Genomic DNA, 13,575 nt, shown 5'->3' with positions numbered 1-13,575 from the left:
CTATGCCCTGAAAGTTTTGGTGACATATCTGAGTAGGCCTATAGTTTTCAACTATATGGTCCTTTCACTGAGTTTCCAAACATATGCTTGTAGGAAGTTCACCTCTATTTTTACTGAGTCAATATTTGGTTCCAGTGATGTTTTTACCTCATGTACGGCCTTCATTATATCCCTGAGAGAGAGCACCTGGCCATCCGAGTTGTACTGTGGTGTGCTGTCTATAGTGCCACTTCCCCCCGAGGACATTTCATTTGTGTAGTTGCACAGCACAACATATCTGTTCATTCTTGTCTGCTCCCTTTACCGTGACTCATGATGTCTGTGGCAGAAGATATCAGGGTAGTTCTGGGCTGATACAAACCAGCTCTACTCTCCATCAGAGCGCCGAGGGGAGGGGCGCATTGGTACTCACCGCTGCCTACCTGCAGAGAATGGAAGATTGTGTCTTGTGAAACATCCACCTTCCCTTCACTTTGGCTTGTCGGCTTTTCTCACCGTCATTCAGGGAACCCTGGTGTAGAAATAAGATCCTTCCAAGTATGGTTGATGGAAAGGTTTATTTAGTCATACCGGTCCAGCATTAACGGTCTAGCCAGCAGCACAGCTCCTCAAGTAATCAACACATAACCCCCCAACATTCCATGACATACCCAAGGTTCTTTCAATAACATTCCTGGCTAGATTACAACACATCTCCCTTCCCATAAAAACAAAAAAAACAATAACAATAAAAACTAATGATAAAATTAAAAACACAATTCACCTCCAAGGTCATGCTGGTTCATTTCATAACATAGTCTTTGAACCTAACAGGGAGGCTCCCACTTCTTCGAGCAGACCTATTGGAAGTAGAATCCCTGTTCAAAACCTGACCACCTCTATGAGGAGAAACACTCTCATTTCCATTATCACCAACACCCCTCTCACTTCCAACAGGAAGACACAAATCCTTGGAACTCCTCAAACATTTCACCAACCTAGACATACCCCACACACACCCAGTGTTCACCCTCACAACATTTTTCCAAATAGAAACTATCGTGAAAGGGCCAATGAAAGAAGATCTCCCCTTCAACGTGTGCTTAGGATTCTTAACCATGACTTTGTCACCAACATTCCACTTCTTACTCTTCACACGCATCCTGGAATCATAATCTACTTTATACTTATTTTGATAATCCAAAATTCTCCTTCGTCTCACTTCCATGGGAACTACAACACCAGAACCCACAGGCAGCCAAGATGGATTCAGCTTAGAAATAGCTTTCCTTCCCCTCAAAGCCTCAAAAGGCGACACCAAAGTGATCGCATTAGGTGTTGTACGATGTGCCCACCATGTGTCTCTCAACACATTACTGAACGAAACTCTAGAACTAACAGCACGCTGTGCGCAATCTTTCACTATACGATTCAGTCTTTCTGACAAACCATTGGCTTGAGGTGCATATAGTGCAGTCTTCTGATGCACAATATTGTGATCTTTGAGAAACTCCTGCATTTCATGAGATACGAATTGCACCCCATTGTCTGTAATTAAAAATCTATGCACACCCTCTGAGACAAAAACATCCTTTAAGAAATCAATCACTGTCCTAGTATTCACCGATGGAACACACTTCGTAACCACCCATTTAGAGGTGTAATCCACAAGCAGGATGACATATCGCTCATATGATGGTAACAATTCAAATGGGCCCACAATATCCAGTCCTAACTTAGACCAGACTTTATCAGGAACCTCTACAGGGGATAACGGCGCTCGGCTGGACACATGGGATTTATCACTAGATGCACAAGACACACAATCTTTAACAACCTCCTCAACCATGCGATCCATGCCAGGCCACCAGTATCTTTCTCTCACCCGAGCCTTGGTGAGACTCCTTCCCAGGTGTCCCTCATGAGCCGTGTTGATGATCTTACTTCTGAATTCTACAGGCGGCACTACTCTATGACCTCTCATTAGATTTCCACCAATATATGAGAGTTCGTCCCTAACCGACCAATATGCCCGCATCTCAGGATCCAACACTTTGTAGTCTGGCCAACCTTGATTGGCCCATAACCTTAACAACTTCAATTCCTTGTCTTTATCCATACCATCAACCCATGCCTCCTGTGTCAATGAAGATTCTACGACCCAACACACACTCTCTTCTTCAACATCTTCATCTGTCACTTCCAAAGGTAGCCGGGAAAGACAATCTGCAGACTTGTTTTTGGACCCTGGTATGTATTGTACTGTGAAATTAAATTCTTGCAGACCTTCACTCCAGCGTTTTATCCTAGGTGTGATATGTTCACTGCGCCTACAAGAAAATATCTGTACAAGAGGACGATGATCCGTCCTAACTAGAAAAGGAATTCCCCATAAATAGAATTTAAAATGTTGTGCAGCCCAATAAATACTCAGAGCTTCCCTCTCAATACAAGAATAATTCTTCTCCGCTCCCCTAAGAGCCCTTGAAGCAAAAGCAACAGTCTTGTGTTCTCCATTGACCTCTTGAGACAGAACTGCACCTAATCCCTTAAGACTAGCATCCGTAGTTAATATTGTCTTTTTATTAACATCAAAATGCCCTAACGTCGGCATCTTTCCAATCTCAACCTTGATCTTATCAAAAGCCTTTTGACAATCACTAGACCACCCATAATGTGCCCCCTTCTTCAATAAAGCTCTGATAGGCTCAGTCACACACGCAAAACCCTCAACAAACTTCGCATAAAACTCAGCAAGACCTAAAAATGACCTCACTTCTTCTTTATCCTTTGGAGTTGGAGCATTCACCACACTTTGTGCTAGCTCCACTTTCGGTTGAATACCCTCACCGGATATCACATGACCCAAGTACAAAACTGTCTCAACCTCAATTCGACATTTCTCTTTCTTCAAAGTTAGTCCCTTTGCCTTCAACCTTTCTAAAACCTCAATCAATGTTCGGCCGTGTTCTGCTTTTCCTTTGCCATAAATCAAGATATCGTCTTGAAAAAACATGATGTTATCTATACCTCCCAATACCTTCTTCATGACCCTCTGGAAACATGCCGCCGCAGATGCCAATCCAAACGGCATCCTCAAAAAGCGGAATGCACCCAGAGGAGTCACAAATGATGTAGGGTGTCTAGAATCTTTGTGCAAAGGAATTTGGTGGTAAGCTGACGATAGATCCAGCACACTAAAAATGCGAGCCCCTTTTAGTGTGCTGAGAGACTCCGATATGTTAGGTAGTGGTTGGCGATCTACCCAAATCCACTCATTCAAACTCCTCAAGTCCACACACATCCTGATCGCCGTACCACCATCCTTCGGGGCCAAAACAATTGGAGCCAACCATTCTGAGGACTCTATCTCCTCAATAACCCCTAATTCCAACAACTTGTCCAGCTCATTTTTCAATGGTTCCATCATCATATTGGGTACCTTTCTCACTTTATGTACACAAGGTACAGCTCGGTCTTTTAAAATGATTTGGTGTTCAAAATCCTTCAAGCACCCCAAATTCTCAGTAAATACTTCAGGAAATTTACTGAAATACACAAAGTTTTGATCGCCATTTCGATCACTTAGTGTACCTCCAGCTATTTCCCCATCTATCAACATGACTTGCTCGTCGGGATTTTTAGCATTAGGATTTAGCATGATGCCCAAATCACGCTGATGCCTCCAGCCCAATAAATTGTCACCTCTTTCTGCCACATAGACCTTTCCTATTGTGTTCCTATCTTTGAATCTGATACAAGCTTGAATATACCCTAAAACATGTATTTTCGCACCACCATAACTGACTGGGCTAATGTCAGGAGGGAGAAGTATTACATTGTCGAAACCTACCATTTCATCCCATTGTCTGTTTCCTATCATGGTGAAAGGAGAACCTGAATCCGCCAACACTACAAAATTAAAATCATCAACTAAAATCTTACATTCAGGCATGACCAACTTCCCTCCATCAATCTCACCATTGCTATCTTCCACATTCAAAATTATTGTGCGCACCACTTCAGTCTTCTTGTCAGGGTTACGAGTTGACTTGCAAACTCGTGCATAATGCCCCTTTATCCCACACTTCATACAAATAGACTCTTTGGCATAACAGTGAGGATAATTTGAAAAATGGGAAGAACTGCCACACCTATAACACTTCACCTTGGGTAAATCTTTGGGTTTCTTCTCACTTTCACTCAAGTTAGTGCGAGCCTCTTTATCCGATCTATCTGGTTGATTTTTTGATTTTTGCATACGTGTATCTTTTTCAACAGTTTTTGACTTCTCATGAGGGGAAATTCTTGCTACATTCTCCCCACATCCCAAATCCTCTGCTTCATGAATTACATGAACCTCACTGGTCTCTTTTTTTTCATCATGGTTTTTCCTCATCTCTTTTACCCAGGAAGAGGTGTTCTCCATTCCCTCTACAATTGCTACTGCTTCCACTAATGTAGGATTCTTAGATAACAACTTCTCTTGCACACGGGTGCTATTAGTGCATCGCACCAATTGATCCCTGACCAGAGAATCGGACAAATCCCCAAACTCACATGTCCGCGCAAGAGTCTTAAGGGATGCAACATAACTCTTCACTCTTTCATTGCTCCCTTGTATTCTAGTGAAAAACTTATGTCTCTCAAGAACCACATTTATCCTGGGTCCAAAATACCTTTCTAACATTGTCATAGACATTTCGTACACATCATTAGAGTCACCATCCCCAGTTCCCACCGGAATAAGGTCCATACTGTCATAAATATTTCGTCCCTCGACACCTAAATTGTGCAACAATATAGCTTGTTTCCTAGTGGCTGAAAACTTTTCACCACCTATAGCCACAATGTAGGAGTCAAATAAATTCCTCCACCTTTTCCATGGAAGTATGGGGTCGCCTTTTTCAGAGAGAAAAGCAGGGGGCTGCGACATACTAGTTGAAGAGGCCATCCTTGAATGATTCCTCTCCCCTATCTAAGTTAAGTTGTGTATGTTTTTTTTCCAAATTAATATAATATACTGTAGCCTAGCATACAATTCCCCCCCCCTTCTTTTGCTCCTAGAAAACAAATGTAAAATCACGTTTAGTCATTCCTCAAAACTAAAGGGAAGAAACCAAAATAAGGAAGGTAGTCAGTGCAGTCCAAATGAACAAGATAAACCAGCAAATGTAAGCAGTAAAATAGCTAAAAACTAGTAAAAACTAGCGAGTCTGAGAAAGTCCCATGTGAGCACGTAAAACTATTCCTCACTCCCAATGAAAAAAAACAATCTAAAATAAACAAAGTAGTCACCGTGGTCCATGTAGTCCAGAAAGTCCAACAGTCTTTGGAAATGCTGCCGCTGTGTTCCGCAATATGGCTTTATCAGTCTTCAGCGGAATGACACTGAGAAAAAAAAACAGACTATAACGTGAGGTCACGCTCTTCAACTCTCTTGCGTGATGCGTGAACCAGAGACTCACCGCTTCCGGCTCAACGCAAAGTCACGTTGCACAATCTCTGCGTGAAGCGTCACAGGTGCCCCTCCAGGAAGAACGTTCCGATGCCGACTCAAGACCGAATGAAGTTACCAGGGAGAGCTCGCGGTGTCCTCGCATCAGAACACTACTCCCAGTCAAAAGGTAACAACTGATGGCCGTTCCTCGTAGATGAGCAACGAGGCATACAACAATTCTTTAAATAATTTTACCAATGCGTTTTCTTTAAGCGAGTCGTTGATCATAGGAACTCCGCACACACAACGAAAAATTAGTGTGTGAAAACCAGAACACCCATTTGCTTGCAACGTTGCTCCCGACGTAAAATTCCTCCCAGAGTCCGAAAATTCTTCAATTACAATCCGTAAGCCACCAATCAAAATAAGTGTCATCCGATGTAAAGTCCACAACCAAAAATAAAAAAAAAAATCGTCCTTGTTCGTGGGTTCAGGCACAACTTCAACAGTTAAATTGCCCAATTAAAAAAAAGAAAATGTTGGAGAATTAATGCTGGAATGCTTGTCTCCAATCAAGCAGAAGTGCCAATCGTCGCCAGTGTAGAAATAAGATCCTTCCAAGTATGGTTGATGGAAAGGTTTATTTAGTTATACAGGTCCAGCATTAACGGTCTAGCCAGCAGCACAGCTCCTCAAGTAATCAACACATAACCCCCCAACATTCCATGACATACCCAAGGTTCTTTCAATAACATTCCTGGCTAGATTACAACACCTGGCCTAGCCCAGCAGTTTGTACTGCTTTCCCCAGACAGCAGTTTATTGCTCACATCGGAAGTCCCCAAGGAGTATCGATGCCCAATCTGCCATTCAGAACATTATTGCGTTTATGGATTTCAGTCACCTGTGATCTCACTACGGGTGATGAGCTGCTTAAATGGCTCACTAGTTGTTCCCCTCATTGAGATTCATTGACATTTTCTGTCAGCTGCTCAAGTAGTACAATATGGTGCTCACAGGTCCAGCTGGCCCATTTGTCCCCTCAGTTTGTTGCTGATGTCATCTGTTTCTGCTCACAGTTGATGCCAGACTGGTCTTCTTTTCCACCAATTTGAAATTGAGACCTAGTGGGTAGAAGGTGTGCGACCGACATCCACTCCCAGTCGGCTCCCCTCCTGTTCCCTTGGTTTGCCAAGGAACGGCAGCTCTCCTCTTCTTTTGCCAGATGGGGGGGTAGGGACGCAACAGAGTCTGCCAACAGGGCCAGGCACCGGGCTCTCTCGTCTGCCACTCAGTGTCACCTGCTCTTCTTACCCCTAGGTCCGGCAGCACACTGCCATGCCTCAGTCGGGATCCTCCGGAGATCTTGCCTTAAACTGGGTCTCATGTTCGCAATCAAACTGGGGGATGGCGGCAGGTCCCTCTCTACTCTCTTGTCTAGGGGGCTGGAACCCTGAGGGACCTACAATCAGGGCGGGCTCCTCTCTCCCCCAGGCCCAGAGTCCACTTCAGTAATTTAGCCCACAGCTTCAGGTAGTTTTCCTGGCCGTGTTTCATTTTCTCTCTGCCCTTTGGATGCAGCCCCCTCCTGCGGATTCTGTGGTGCAATTTTGACCTTATCGGACACAGCCTCAGTTGCAGTCTCAGCACCAGGATGGTTGTGCATACTAGTTGGGATGACTGTCAGGATATTTTGGGGATTTAGTGGCTCGCCTGACTATCCTCCACCTAGTGCAGCCATAGCATCCCTGAATAGCTCACATAGGATAAAGCAGGAGCAGGCCACTATAGATCCTATTGCTATCATAGAAGATAAATTGGTCATATTAATAGATAGGCCTCAAACATCTGTCTCAAAATGTGTAAAACTAAGATTGATCCATTTAACATTTTTTGCAGAATAAAATATACAAAATGGTTCCAGGTAAATATGTTCTATTATTCCCAGCAACTCTAACAAGCATGCTTTCAACATGTTATCATTTAAAATCGAATGTATTTTCAATTTAAAATCTTGTTCTTTTTCCTTTTTGCACCATGACTCATCTCCTTCACGCTGACTTCAGAAAGGCAGCATTCTTTCCTGCTTTCATTATGAATGTGAATACCGAACTGACGCTGATAGAAGAAAGAAGTGCCAATCTGGTACTCATAAAATATCAAAACTAAAATCATTTTAAACCAATCGTTTGCAAAATTATCACCTCAAATCACATGACGCAGGGATGCAGAATGCAAGTAATTTATGCAAAAAAACAAATGAGCATTTCTACTATTTGAAATAGGTTCATTTACATGAACTGAAGAGAAATATGAGTGAAACATCTGGAATGGAATAAAGATAAGTGATTGCAATTTTCCACTAGAATTATGTGCATGTGGAACAATGGTTTTAGTTAAACAATGATCTATTGTTGAGAAAAAGACTTCACTGAGTACAGTTGCATAAACCATCTTTGTAGTAACATAGTCCACGCTGGTAGATGTAGTTTTAATAGGTTTATTAAAGTAGATGCTAATGTAGCATAGATCCTGTACAGCAGCCCTACCAGGAGTAGCCTGCTAGCTGCTCAGCCCATCCACCAACTGTCAGCACTCACACCAGTCACCCAAGCATTCCACTCATGGCCCACACACCAACATTCCACTCAGAACACTCACACTGGCTGAGCAGCTGGGAACAAGATAACATAGAACATTATAACACAACATGAAGATACTACAATCTTCACCCACTGACTACCCTCACACACATCCCAAACTCGCAGACATGCTCAGTGATCCCCATTCGGAGTTCATTTTGACCAGCATGGACGCTGTACCTATTGTATCCTGATGGAGCATCAAAAAAACCTAATACCTTTATATCTTTGAACAAAATATTTTGTCAACTTATCTGAATCGCAAAAAATACTCCCTCACTTCGAAACCTGTTAACATCACCTTGTTTGAAAAAAAACAATTTTCACAAAAGGAATCAGATACACTACAGTCTCTGGGTTGGAAATGTTATCTACCGCAATTGACTGCCTTCACAGGATGATTTCAACAGTAATACTTGTACAAGCTCCATGAAATGCTTAGTGGCTCTACTGATTCCGGAAAAAATGCAGTGCTTAATTTGAGCCAGTCGTTGTCGGTGGGGACCAGCACTTATTTTTCTTGATCATACATTTTTCGAGAGCAAGAGGGGGGGAAACACAAAGGGGAAAGAAGGAGGAAGAGAAAGACAGAAAATAGGTCAAAAAAGAAGAAAGCAGGCACCTGCATAGGCGATATTAATGGGCGGAGAGTGTCTGATAGTGGATTAAAGCAACATGAGGTGGATTTAGCACCAAACAGCCTTGGTGTTCGGCGCAGCACCGGCCACAGGCTTCTGAGAAGAGCTTTTCGCTCCGGCACATATTCCCTGCAAATTAACCACTGCTGCTGTGCATACTACGGAAAATATGGATGGGAGATAAGTGCTTGAAATGATGCTAATGTTTGCCAATACCTTCGTCGAAGGATCCGTGTAGGCACCTAATTCTACCAAGATACACTTTCTGTCACACTTATCTAAAACATTTGCCACATCTTCGACTTTCATCGATGGGACTGGAACCTAGCGCTGGCTCTAGATAAGACCAGACCCATTGATCCCCACAATACAAGGCATGCCTTGAAGGGCGCAGGAAGCTGCAGCACCCCCTTGATTCTGTTTCACATATTTGAAAAAGAAAACTACCACATATCTCCCGTTTAGTAGATGGAACTACAGCCATGATGTGCAGGTGAAAATAGCTTGGCTGCTGCCAGGGGAAGGGCTCTGCTTTTAGAATGAATTAACAGAGTGAAAGGATCACACAACGCATTCTGACCTGGTGAGGGCATGAGCTGGCGCGTTATTTCTTGTCCGTCGAATATCTTCAGACCTGTGAGTAAGTCTATGATTTAAAAGATAATGGGCATGTCCAATGTAGAAATGCTAAATCGTTATGGGACTACATTTCTTTTCCTTCACTCGATGTAATCAGTCATGCTTATTCAAGCTATCAGTCCAATGCAATAAAAAAGGGTTAAAACAAAAGTCCCTGCTTTCTTTTCTGTTGATTATTTCGAATTGAAACTTGAAAGGTCGGGCCCACCTTTCCCTGAGCATCAGAATTAAAAGGTATGTTTGTCATATTCTTAAAACATTATCAAGTCATTTTTTTTAATAGTTGATATGGAAAATACACCATCTTTTGCTGATTTTTCCAACTTTTATACTAGCCTAGATGTATATATACATACAGGTTGTTTTGACCAAATTACTGGCCATGGGACAACCCAACCAGAGTGCATTGATTTGGACAGACATTGTCCAGCCCCCACACTCTCAAGACCTCCTGACAACCAGCGGATTTATTTCTTCATTCTCTTACAGTGATTAGAGTGAGAAAGGAAACCACAGGACACGACGCTTGGTCAGTATTTAATAGAAAATAAATGAAATCACTTGTTAATTCACACAAAATGTTTGAAAGCATAATGGGTAAAACAATCTGGACAATAAACGATTGCTATAATAATTATTTATTTATATAGCGGACAATTGACATACTGTCAGCTGTGGGATTTTAGCACTTGTCTAACAAAGGGAGGGGCTTAGAGCGCTTTAGGTCCAGCATACGTGCTCCAAATAATCTAATAAATGTATGTGGGGTATGCAGTTCCTAAAGAGGAATGAGTGTCTATGTGGGTCAACAACTATTCTGTAAGCCACGCAGAATCAAAAGCCCTCACACACATGGAAGCATAATGGGTAAAAAAAATGTGGACAATAAACAACAATTGGTATAATAATTATTTATTATATAGCGGACACTTGACATACTGTCATTTGTGACACTTTTGCACTTGTACCTTGAGAATTAGAAAATGTGACACTACATGTTCCAGAATATAAACGCGCTAAAATGAATCTTTCCAATGAATTTATTGCTTAAAAAATTTAACACATACCTGCTGATTGATTTTAAACATTTCCAAAGCATAGGTGCCTGCTAATAATCCTTGTAAGAAAAGAAGCACAGGTCAAAGCCACACACAACGAGAGTTAATTCAAGCTCATAGACTAAGATGTTGTAAGCCTCTAGTGGTCCAGCACACACACAATTGTAAACAGTGTATACAAATTACTGGGAGTCCGACATAGATTCAACAATAGTTTGTACTGTGAGCATATCAAACAGAAATAATGCCCGACATTTAATCATTACATCCAGCAGCAGTGTTTCAGTTCAAATGAAAGAAACGCCTTTGAGTAAACAATAGCCAATGTGTTTCGTCCTTTCACTGACTTCTACAAGGCTCCAGTCTATATATTGAGTGTATTTTGCTCGTAACTCATTCAATCAGTGTAAATATTATATCTTGTCGAGTCCTTCTGTATAGTAACAGAGAATTGGGTCCGTGTGCCCAAAACACTACAGCATTTCTCACATCGTCATGTGGCAAAAAACGTCGTAAGGTTTAGGATCTTAAATGTACCAGAAGAAGTTAATCCAAGCTCAGTTCCATACATGTACCAGGGAAAAAAAATCAATTTGAAAACATACTCGCCGTGCTTGTAGTTGTATAAGACTGTATGTCACCATCAGCCATTATGACATGATTTCTCAATGATAAGAGATCAAAGCTGATATGCCCCAGGAAAGAACAATCAATCTCTCTTAGTGCAGAACCTTTCATAGAAAATATAAACTGGCAGTATGTCAAGCGACCCTAGGTTGAACAATCTAACAAATCTGCCACTCTTAAATATAATACCACATATTTTCTGCCAAGAATAATGATGTGCCCATTGTTGCTAGTAGGGAACAGTTTTAATTTATGGTGTGGTAATTGGATTATTATGGACGACCTCTGGGACACTAAATCCACCAAACTCCTCGAAAGACTATACAACATCAGCCTCACGCAGATCGTCATTGACCCCACACATGAAGCGGGACACACAATGGAACCCGTCGTCAAGTCCAGCAACAGAATTAGATACAACCACACTTCTGAACTGACCTTGATGGACCACCCTATCGTGGACTTCACCTTCTCTGGACTACCCCACAATACACCCATCCAAAACAATGCACCCTACCCCAGCTGGAACAGAGTAACTCTGCAACAATGGACACCCTCACCACCTCCAAGCCGAATACTACTGCCAGCCTGGACCAAATGGTAGAGAATATCAATGCCTGGACACAAATGCAGCAAAACAAGTAACCCCCACCAAACCACTCAAGATGCACAAACCCAAAACATTAGCCACCTGGTAAACACCAGAACTCCGCATGTCAGAACACGAATGCAAAGAACGAAAAAGAAGATGGGGTACCAGCAAGAGCCACATCGACCGAGCCACCTACAAAGAAAACCTCAACAACTGCCACTGCCAGATCAAACCCGCAAAGAAGGAAGCCCTCACATGCTGCATCGAAACCAGTGGCAAACAAACCAAATAACTCTTCGCCAATGTTAGAGAATTCTCCAACCCCTCAGCCACAGAAAACGCTATCCCTCGCTTACAAGAACTTTGCGACTCTCTCGCCGACCACTTCCACAACAAAATCAGAACCATCTGAAAAAACGTTGAATCCCAACCCTCAGACACACAAGCAATGACCACCCACTCACCACCTGGGAACAGCCCAGCACACCCACAACCACCACCCTGAAGAAATCCATCTACTCAGGAGCACCCACAGATCCCTGCCCACATCGGATCTTCAACCTTGGACCAACGAGATCGTCCACCAACTCATCACCATCATCAACGTCTCTATCAGGACCAACATCTTCCCTGACACATGGAAGCGCGTAGAAGTCAGGCCCCTCTTCAAGAAACCATTGGCAGACACTGGAGACCTTCAGAACTGCCCCCCAATCTCCCTCTTTCCATTCCCCACCAAAGTCCTGGAAAAGGCCATCAACCCTCCCTTAACCAATCATCTTGAAAATGACAAACTTCAGGTTCCATCCCAGTCTGGTTTTAGAGCTAACCACAGCACAAAGACAGACCTGATGGCAGCAACAGATGATTCTGAGCCCTACTTGACAGAGGAGAAACGTACACCCTCATCCTCCTGGACCTCTCTGCAGAGTTCAACACCGTCTCCCACTACACACTTATTCAACAACTCTAGCTGACCTGAATCACAGGCGATGTACTCAGAAGGCTGGCATCCTTTATCACAGGAAGCACACAGAAAGTCCAACCCCCTTCACCTCGAACCCCAAACACACCATCTGCTGATTACCACAAGGATCCTTGCTCAGCCCTACCCTTTTCAGCATCTAGATGACCCCTCTCGCAGACATCGTCAGATCACACAACATTGAAATCATCTCATACACCTACGACACTAAACTTATCCTTTCTACATCCACAAATTCCACCCAAATCAAGACCAACTTCCACAACTGCATAAAGAACATCGCTACATGGATCAGAGATAGCTGCCTCAAACTTAACATTTATGAGATCTTCGGCAGAAACATTGTCCTCTTGAACGACTTCTGGTGGCCCATGGAGCTCGGACCAACCACCACTCTGAAAGACCAATCTAGCAACCTCTGCATAGTATTAGACAGTAAACTCTCCATGAAACGCCAGATAAACACTATTGCCTCACTATGCTTTCACACTATTTGCATGCGCCAAAAGATTTACAGGTATCTCTACCCATCAGCACCAAGAAAACAGTGACACAGGCTCTCATCACCAGCCCAAGCCAGCCCAATCGACTACGGCAACGCACTCTATGCTGGCACAACCTCCAAACTCTTTAGAGACTCCAGACAATCCAGAACGCAGCAGCCAGGCTAATCCTCAACCTGCCCAAGAGGGCACACATCACCCAACACCTGTAAAACCTCCACTGGCTCCCCGTCAAGAACAGATGCCACTTCAAACTTCTGACGCACGCATACAAAGCACTCCACACCAAGGACCACAGTACCTGAACCAACACCTGATCTTCCACTAACCAACTGGAAGCCTCCGCTACACACACCTCACACTGGCACAGACCCCACGCATCCACCACAACCACACAGGAGGACGCTCCATCTCTCACCTCGCCACCAAAGCCTGGAACGCCCTCCACCTCCGTGCGATCCCCCTCCCCCCC

This window comes from Triturus cristatus, chromosome 9 (assembly GCF_964204655.1).
Source record: "Triturus cristatus chromosome 9, aTriCri1.1, whole genome shotgun sequence".
NCBI classification, from domain to species: domain Eukaryota; kingdom Metazoa; phylum Chordata; class Amphibia; order Caudata; family Salamandridae; genus Triturus; species Triturus cristatus.
The sequence above is the reverse complement of the archived record's forward strand: the minus strand, read 5'-3'. Positions refer to the sequence as shown.